Genomic DNA, 10,003 nt, shown 5'->3' on the forward strand with positions numbered 1-10,003 from the left:
AGCTTTATATTCTGTTTTTCTTACTCTATCTTGCATACGAGCTGATAACAAAAATAGGTCTATTCTTGAGTATGTTTTATGTCTGGCCGAGTAATATGAATATTCCTTTTTATTTGGGTGTTGTTTCCTCCATATATCCAAAAATTGCATTTCTTCCATCGATTTAATTATAAATTTGGTTACTTTGTTCTTTCTGTTAATTTTTTTCCCAGTTTTGTCCATATTTGAATCCAAATTCAGGTTGAAATCCCCTCCTATTAATATGTTCCCTTGCGTATCTGCTATCTTCAAAAAAATATCTTGCATAAACTTTTGATCTTCTTCGTTAGGTGAATATACATTGAGTAGATTCCAAAACTCCGAATATATCTGACATTTTATCATTACGTATCTCCCTGCTGGATCTATTATTTCCTCTTCTATTTTAATTGGCACATTTTTACTAATTAATATAGCTTTTGAATTATACGACGCTGCTGTTACGTGTCCTACCCAATCTCTCTTTAATTTCTTGTGCTCCAATTCAGTTAAATGTGTTTCTTGCACAAATGCTATATCAATTTTTTCTTTTTTCAGTAAATTTAGCAGTTTCTTCCTTTTAATTTGGTTATGTATTCCGTTAATATTTAAAGTCATATAGTTCAGCGTAGCCATTTTATACTTTGTTTATCTTCCCTTTCCGTTTCTCCATCATTACCTTTCCTTCTTATCCATTTCTGCTTTCTTGTTTTGAACACTTTATAAGACAACATTTCTAAAACATCAAACATTTTCCTTATTCTCCTATTTAAAACTTCTTTAACCCCATTCTCCCCTCCCCCTCCTGAGTTGTCCTTTATCCCTTGTCGGACAACCACATCTCCCCTCTCCATTTGGATTTGCGAATTCACTCGCAAACGTCAGCTGATTTTGCAGTGACCGTAACTCCTCCCCACCCAGCCCCCCCAGAAAAGATTTCTATTTTCACATGTAACAAAGGTCACTCTTTTAATTCCCTCCTTATTCCCTCTATTCCATTTCCCTCCCTTATTAATTCTTGTCTATACTCTATATATTTTCCTCTAAATACGGATACATTCATGTATGCACACTATATATATATACACACATATACCCCTTTACACACATACATATAGATCGTGGTCATTTTTACTCTTATTACATGTCTTCATCTCTCTGCTTGTTTTGTAGTTGTTCTGCAAATTTCCTTGCTTCCTCTGGATCCGAGAATAGTCTGTTTTGTTGCCCTGGAATAATTATTTTAAGTACCACTGGGTACCTTAACATAAACTTATATCCTTTTTTCCATAAGATCGTTTTCGCTGTATTGAACTCCTTCCTCTTCTTCAGGAGTTCAAAACTTATGTCTGGATAGAAAAAAAATTTTTGACCTTTATATTCCAGTGGCTTTTTGTCCTCTCTTACTTTCTTCATTGCTTTCTCCAATATATTTTCTCTTGTTGTATATCTTAAGAATTTTACTAAAATAGATCTTGGTTTTTGCTGCGGTTGTGGTTTCGGGGCTAAAGTTCTATGTGCCCTCTCTATTTCCATTTCTTCCTGTAATTCTGGTCTTCCTAGGACCCTGGGGATCCAATCTTTTATAAATTCTCTCATATTCTTGCCTTCTTCATCTTCCTTAAGGCCCACTATCTTTATATTATTTCTTCTATTATAGTTTTCTATTATATCTATCTTCTGAGCTAACAGCTCCTGTGCCTCTTTAGCTTTTTTATTAGATTCTTCTAATTTCTCTTTTAAGTCTTCTACTTCCATATCTACAAATGTTTCTCGTTTTTCCATATTTTCCACTCTTTTTGTCAACTCTGATATGACCATTTCCATTTTATTCATTTTTTTCTTCTGCATTCTTAATTCTTCTTTTTATCTCATCAAATTCTTGTAATTGCCATTCTTTCACTGATTCCATATATTCTTTAAAAAAAGTTACATCCATTGTCTTGCTTTTCTCTTCTTCTTCCACTTCTTTCTGTTCTTCTTCTTCTTCTTCCTCTGGGTTGACTATCTGTTGTTTCCTTGTTTTCTTTTTACCCTCTTCTTTCTTGTTGTCATTATTGTCTGTGTTCTGCACCTGTTGCTGTGCTGCAGGTGTCTCTCTCAGCTGTGGAGATCGACTCCGCAGCTGTTCCCCCCTCCCGTCAGTGTGTTTTTTTTCATGCGCGGTTGCGCACTTTTACTCGGCTCTGCGAGCCATTTTTGTAGTCCCGAGCCCGGGACCTCCACTGACCTGTGGGAGCGGGCTTCTCTCTCCGCGACGTGCCTCTTCGTACAGGTAAGGCCTTCACCTTTTTCTTCCAACGTCTTTCCTTCTTCTTTTCTTCCCGTTGTTTTTGGTTTTTCTTTCTTCGCTGCCATTTTCTCCACACTTTTACTTTCACTTTGTTTTGGTTTTTAAGTTTGTGCCTTTGCTTTTTCTCTATCTTTTTTTAACTTTTCTGGAGCGGGCTGGAGTTCCCCTACCGGCCACTACTCCATCACGTGACTCCTCCCCAGAAACTGTTCTATCCAAAGTGCCTCAACAGCATGCAGGTAAACTGCATCCCCCCGTCAACTTTCCAACGTGACATCAAAAGGATATGCATCTTCCAACCAACCATGACCCACCAATAGTCGCGTTAGAGACCTGTCTCTCAATCACTGTGATCCCTCATGATGACTTCCAAGTGTCAATCACATTCGCTCACAACTGCACACGAGGCTCCCTGAGCAGCAGTGGTGGGGGCGAATGGGAAAGGGGGTTCCTTTGTCAAGACACTGCTGGTAGCCGGAATTCAGCCACATACAAGAGCTGAGTAAGGTCAGAGGCTGGATTATGGGGTGGGGGATTGGCAAGGTACGGGGAGACTTGGATGTTGGTACCTCAGCTACCGAATGGAATCATTGCCATTTACTTAGTTATCTACCTGGGAATCGTGCAGTGTGAAAAGGTCGGACCGGGTAGAGCCAGAGTGGTCTCCGAGACCTGCTTGGAGGGTAGTCTCAGACCCCGGCTGAGTTCACCCGCTCATCTCCTTCTGGCAGTATGAAAGCTCACCAGGTAAGCGTCGTGACGTCAGTGCGTGCGTGCGTCACATAGGCAGTCCGCCTCTTCCTTTTCCAGCAAGGAGCCATGATATGTAATTAACCGTGGTTCAGCATCCTGTGCTTAAAACGAGCCTGTAAATCCTTCACTTGCTATCAGTGCATTCTTTTCTGCACCAGCTTGTTTGTTTCTGCTGTTTAATTTGGTCTCAAGTGAGGAACGAAACCTAAAAAGGTGCATTAACTTCCCCTCATAAGTGTAACAGCTTCCCAGCGCTTCAACTCTTCCCACAAATTCCAAAATGTTTCCTAATTGTAGCGAATAAATGTTTGAAAGGAAATCTACTGGTTAATTCCCACTGATTTCAGAATCTTCCAGCGTGGGAGCAAATACTCGATTTAACTTGGTTGATGAAGTACAACTAACGGTCGTAACGGACTCCTCCACCACTGTGCTGTTACATTCTTTACAACAAGCTATCGAGGAGATGACCCACGGGACGGTGACCACGGCGAAGGACCAGTGAAGGGGTCCGCACCTGAAGGAACTACGCTGGTGACTCGAGGCAAGAAACCCACGGAGGCTGGAGACTGCGGTTAAGGGACTTCCACCAGGCTACGGACTGCGGGACACTGGCTAAATGGATACCAGTTATCGGAATGGGGGTGCGAGAGAGGGCTGAGGTTCCTAATTGTCTAAGAGGTTTGGTTTTGGAGCTCGCGTTGTCAATGATCTGGACTGGACTGGACTCTTGTGTGGCTGCAGGAGTGCTGGGGCGAACCCATGGCACTCGGTGACCAGAGTGAACTCTCTTGTGTGGCTGCAGGAGTGCTGGGGCGAACCCATGGCACTCGGTGACCAGAGTGAACTCTCTTGTGTGGCTGCAGGAGTGCTGGGGCGAACCTATGGCACTCGGTGACCAGAGTGAACTCTCTTGCTTCTCTTTCTCTGACTGTAAGAGGCACTTCAGGCAATTTCTGTCCATGGGGAATCTGTCTGCCTTACAGCAGACAAAATAAATTGTATGTAATATGACAGTGTTAAATTGAATCCAGGCCACAACTGTGGTTTTAATACCACGCAGCATTCCCACACTGACATGTCTGTCATGCTCGGCCAAACCAAGGGCACTCGCAAATTGGAGGTACAACACCTCATATTCTGTCTCAGCCCTCCCCAACCAGCCGGCATTAGCAATGGTGCTCCAATTTCCACGAACCTTCTTTCCCCCCGCTTTCCACCCTCTGCCCTTCCTCCTCTAGGCAGCTCCCCTTCTTAACCCCCTGCTCTGTCCCCATCACTCCTTCCTCCTCCAGGCAGCTCCCCTTCTTAACCCCCTGCTCTGTCCCCATCACTCCTTCCTCCTCCAGGCAGCTCCCCTTCTTAACCCCCTGCTCTGTCCCCATCACTTCTCCGCTTTTTACTCTTCTTCCCCCCCCCCACCCACCTGCATCCACGTCATCCTGTGCTCCTCCTCCTCCTTCCCCTCCCCCACCACTTATTTTTAATTTGGGCGCAGCACGACTGACGAAGGACTCCGTCCCGGATCGTCGACTGCCTTTGACTTCCTGTGCATGCTGCGTGACTTGCTGAGTTTCTCCAGCGCTCTTGCGGTTCTGCATCGACCACAGCCTCTGGAGATTGTGCTGTTTTACCCAAGTGACTTGATCTTTGTGCGTCCCGCTCAGCGAGTTATTAATGTGTCATTCCTGGTCCTCCTGAAGCCCGGGACATTATCCATATTTGTCCACATTCAGACTCGGGTTGTTAATCTTTCACCATATCATGAGATTTTCCACCTCATCTCTGTACTGCAACTTATTGTTATTCCTGATGAGACAACTACCAACTTGATGACTCTGTTTGGAACTGGATCTGGTGATGCAGTCGTGGGCAGCGTGAACAGGAGTGGGCTGAGAACACAGCCCTGAGGTGCTCCAGTGCTCAGCGTGATGGTGCTCAACGAGCTGTTGCCGACCAGAACAGACTGTGGTCTTTCCATGAGGAAGTCCAGAATCCAGTTACAGAAAGGGGTGTTGTGGGCAGCTTCTCCACCAGTCTCCACAGTGTAAATGCCAAACTAAGTCAATGATCAACAACCTGTCGTATGAAGTATTGTTCTCCAAGTGGTTCAGGTCAGAGTAGAGCAGGGGTAGCCAACCTTTTAATTTTAATTTTTTTAATTTAGACATACAACATGGTAACAAGGTCATTTCGGCCCACGTGTCCGTGCCAGGAGTGAAGATTAATTGGGTGGCACGGACTCATGGGCCGAAATGGCCTGTTATCGTGCTTTATGTCTAAATTAAAAAAAAGGTTGCCGACCCCTGAAGTAGAGGGTCTAAGCCGGGGGTGGCCAAACCGCAGCTTGTAAGTCACATGGGGCTCTTTGACGTGTAATGTGCGGATCATGGAAATATGTTGACTGGATGCTGCCCTGCGCCACTCCGAATCCCTGGAGCCAGACCAGGGGATCCAGGGACGGTCACAGCCCGGGTTGCGTGACAAGGAGAAGGAAGAGGGAGTGGGCACAGGAGGAGCAGGCCGGAGTTGGGTTTCTCACTCGGGCCGGGCCGCACCATAGCAGACATGGGGCGCGCGGTAAGAGGATCGGGCAAAGCTGAGGGTCCTCTGCAGGCAGCGCTGCAGAGGTCGGGAAGCAGGGCTTGGTCAGGAGAGCTCCGATGAGGCAGAGTATCTGTCCAAGGCAGGCGCTCTGGGACTGGGGAAGCAAGATGATGGCGACGGGGCAGAGAGGCTGCTGGGGGGGTGGGGAGGGGGGTTCCCTAATGAGGCTCTCATCCAGATGCCAAGGACAGAGCTGCAGCTGGCAGCAACAGTGAAGGTCCTGTCAGTGGTTGGCCTCACCGGATGCTGAGTTTCGATTGCTCCATACCCCAGCCTCCGCTCCTCCCATCCCACCAGCGACTGGGAAGAGGGGAGCAGAACTGTGGGGCCATGGCTCACCCTGCCGCAAGAGGCAGTTTTGCATTGGGCCGCTTCCAGCATTCACGCGCTCGGCTGTGGATGCTACAATGGTGCAGATATCTGCGGAGACCAGTGGCAGAACACTTTCAGAAAAAGGACGTTCATCCAGCCCGTAGAGCCTGCTTCCATATTCAGTGAGATCACAGCTGATCTGGCCGTGGACCCAGCTCTGCCCTTCCCCCATAACTCTTAATTCCCTGACAAAAATCTCTCTTACTGTATCTTTAATATATCTAGAGGCAGCCTCTACTGCTTTCCTGGGCAGAGGATTTCCACTGAAATTCAGTCAGGAATTTGACAATATTTGGTAGAATATGTTTACTTGTTGATTATTTACACTAATACACATTACCAGTTTAAAAACTACAGACATAAATAAATATTATTAAGTTCATGTATTAATTAACATTTATTTAAATGATTTGGTACAAGATATACATGTAAAATTTTATGTATGTAATATTTTTTCATGTTTTGTGGCTCTCAAACATCTGATGTTTATCGTATGTGGCTCTTGCGTTAAGCAAGTTTAGAACACGCCTGAGTCCTCGTCGATCACTCGGCAAGTAACTGGACCCAGTGGTATCGAGCTTGGTGTGGGAGGAATTCCTTTCTCGGTTTATTTTAAAATTTGGTATCTCAATATTCTATTTATTCCTTCTTCTCTCTCTTTCCCCCTCCACCCCCCCCCCCCCCCCCCCCCACACCTCCACTCTAACCAAGGGTATAGAAGCGAAGCATTTCCAGACAGAAAGCTGCAGACAAGCACAGCGTTGATATCTGATGGAGTGACTGGATTCCCCGGGACCAGAGGATCATCGAGCTTTGTCCATGGATTGGGAGTGCTGGGATCACAGTGAGGAGAAGCCACGCACCCACTGAGGACTGGGCTTCAGCCGATTAACTGACTTGGAAGATCAGGAGACCAGTGAGGCCACACACAAACCACTCCAATGTGATGGGTAAGTGACTCTGGGGAGAATCTGTTCACCTGCCACGTGTGTGGGAAGGGGTTCACCCAGTCCTCCAGCCTCCTGCAACACCAGAACGTTCACTCTGGGGAGAGGGCTTTTAAATGCTGTGCAAGCGGGAAGGAGTTCACTCGATCTTCCCAACTGCTTGAACACCAGACAAATTCACTTTGGGGAGAAACCATCCACCTACTCCCTGGGCAGGAATGGGCTCTCAGCCCTCAGGCCTGCGGAGCTACCGGAGAATTCACATGTTGAGACACTTTACCTGCTCCTACTGCAGTAAGGGCTCCACTCGGTCCTCCAGATTTACAGGGGAGGGGGGATACCATTCACCTGCTCTTGGTGCAGAGAGGGCTTCACTCAGGCCCTCAGTCTGCAGAAACACCTGACGGTCCACACCGGGGAGAGACCCTTCACCTGCTCCCAGTGCGGGAAGGGTTTCATTCCATTTTCCAGCTTGCGGCAATGCCTGAGGGACAACACTGGGGAGCAGTTCGCCCCGTCCTCTGTATAAGGAAGCACTCTGATGCTCAGGGTGTAGGGAGGGGTGGAGAAGCTTGATGAAAGGGGAGCGAAGTCAGGGATTCTCACACTGAGGGAGGGGGATTCAGGGTGGAGAGAGGAGACTGGACTGAAGACAGGAGAGTTCCAGGACTGTGCAGGGATGGTCTGTGCCAGAATCCCATGGGGAAATCAATGAGGTTTGAAGTTGAAATGTGATTTTGCTGTTACATTGAGGTCCTCTACTGGCATCACCTACGGCTCCTAGAACGCTTCCATCAGCGCTGTCTCCGCTCCATCCTCAATATTCATTGGAATGACTTCATCACCAACATCGAAGTACTCGAGCTGGCAGAGTCCGCAAGCATCGAATCCATGCTGCTGAAGACCCAACTCCGCTGGGTGGGTCACGTCTCCAGAATGGAGGACCATCGCCTTCCCAAGATCGTGTTCTATGGCGAGCTCTCCACTGGCCACCGAGACAGAGGTGCACTAAAGAAGAGGTACAAGGACTGCTTAAAGATCCATGATCGTGCCTGCCACATTGACCACCGCCAGTGGGCTGATATCGCCTACAACCGTACATCTTGGCGCCTCACTGTTTGGCGGGCAGCAACCTTCTTTGAAGAAGATCGCAGAGCCCACCTCACTGACAAAAGACAAAGGAGGAAAAACCCAACACCCAACCCCGACCAACCAATTTTCCCTTGCAACTGCTGCAACCATGCCTGCCTGTCCTACATCGGATTTGTCAGTCACCAACGAACCTGCAGCAGACGTGGACATATCCCTCCATAAATCTTCGTCCGCAAAGACAAGCCAAAGGAAATGGCACCACCGTCAAGTTAAACCTCACCCCTGTTCTCTGCAAACTGTTATGTTGTGGGTCTGTTGGTTTTGTGCTGACATTTTGTGAGCTGCATGTGTGGCAGGAAACACAGAGCGTTTTTACTGTATCTCTGTCCACGGGGAATAAACAATGCAATTCACCTCCTGGTGTGTGATGGGGATTTGTTTCCACACTTCACTGTTCACGGCCATGAATACCCAGCGTCCAGGACTCTACAACAAGGAACATTACAGCACAGTGCAAGCCCCTCAACCCATGATGTTATGCCGACTGATGTTAACCTACTCCACAACAATCTAACCCTTCCCTCCTTCACCACATAACTCCTTTTGAATGCCCTATTGTACCAACCTCCTCCACCAACCCCAGCAATGCATTCCAGGCACTCGCCAGTCTGTAGAAAATAACATGCTTCTGATGTCTCCCCTAAATTTCCATCTAGCTGCCTGAACTGGACATTCTCTGGTATTGGCCATTGCTGAGCTGGGGGGAAAAGGTGCTGCTGTCCACCCTATCTCTGCCCCTCATAATCTGGTATACCTCTTAAATCTCCTTTCATCCTTTGTTGCTTCAAAGAGAACCACTCCCCCCCCAGCTCTGTCAACCTTGCTTCAGATTTTACAGTCCAGACAACATCCTTGTAAATCTCATCTGCAACCCTCTCTAAAGCCACAACATCTTTCTAATAATGAGTTAACCACAACTGAACACAATACTCCAAGTGTGGTGCAACTGGAGTTTTATAGAACTGCAACATTACCTCATGGCTCTTGAACTCAATTCCTCGACTAATGAACGCCAGCGCCCAACTCTTCTCTGGAGTAAAAACACTTATCCTGACTCCAGTTCCTCAATACACAACCACATTGATCCAAAAGGGACTCCATTCTCTCCCCAGTTCAAGTTCAACTTCATTATCATCTGATTGTACTTGTACAGCCAGATGATACTTTAGACCACACATGTCAACTCTGGCCCGCGGGCCAGATATAATTATATTTGGCCCGCAAGACCATATTAAATATATATTTGAGTTGGCCCGCTGGCCGCCGCGCCAGTATAGCGCATGCACGCTGAAGGTGAAAATGAAGACGCCGGAGGTGTGGAGGGATCTCAGAGTCCCGAATCCTGGGGATTGGAGCGCCGCACTCAGCCCGCCCGGCTCCCGGACACACAGACGCGGCTGGAGTTGGGGACCATCCTCGCTGGGTCTGCGCTTCAGCGGCGACGACGGACGGAACGTCTCGTTGGCGATGCCTTCCCCCTCGCTCCGTGCGCGGCGGACCCTGCCTCCCGCTCCTTTTGTTGGAGACGAGCCCGGCACCGTGAGATCGCAGTTTAATCCCTCTCCAACCATGGGAGGGGGGTGGGAGCAACGTGCTCTTCTCAGCCAATTCCTCCACCGCCCCGGACGCTGGCGTTTCAACGGGGGGTTCGGGTGCCTTCGTCAGGCGACCGACCTGTTGGTCCAAGACAAGGGGAGAGCGTACAAACTCCACACAGACAGCACCTGAACTCGGGTGAACGTGGAGCTGCGACCCCACATTCCACATCAGGACTGTGTAAGATTGGGAGCAGTGAGACGGAAGCTTATTTTGTTCCTGTGATTTAAGCCTTTCTTGGGGTGGGGGGGGGTCCTTCTCTGAC

The 10,003-nt window shown here is 47.8% G+C and overlaps 1 long non-coding RNA gene across 1 annotated transcript; it reads left to right on the plus strand.

The window, feature by feature from the left end:
- The first annotated feature begins 4,577 nt into the window (after positions 1–4,577).
- LOC138764790 (uncharacterized) lies at positions 4,578–8,785 on the plus strand. Its single transcript, XR_011358306.1, has 3 exons — positions 4,578–5,111; positions 6,755–6,993; positions 7,744–8,785. It is a non-coding gene; the product is annotated as an uncharacterized lncRNA (long non-coding RNA).
- The last annotated feature ends 1,218 nt before the right edge of the window (positions 8,786–10,003 follow it).

This window comes from Narcine bancroftii, chromosome 5 (assembly GCF_036971445.1).
Source record: "Narcine bancroftii isolate sNarBan1 chromosome 5, sNarBan1.hap1, whole genome shotgun sequence".
NCBI lineage: Eukaryota > Metazoa > Chordata > Chondrichthyes > Torpediniformes > Narcinidae > Narcine > Narcine bancroftii.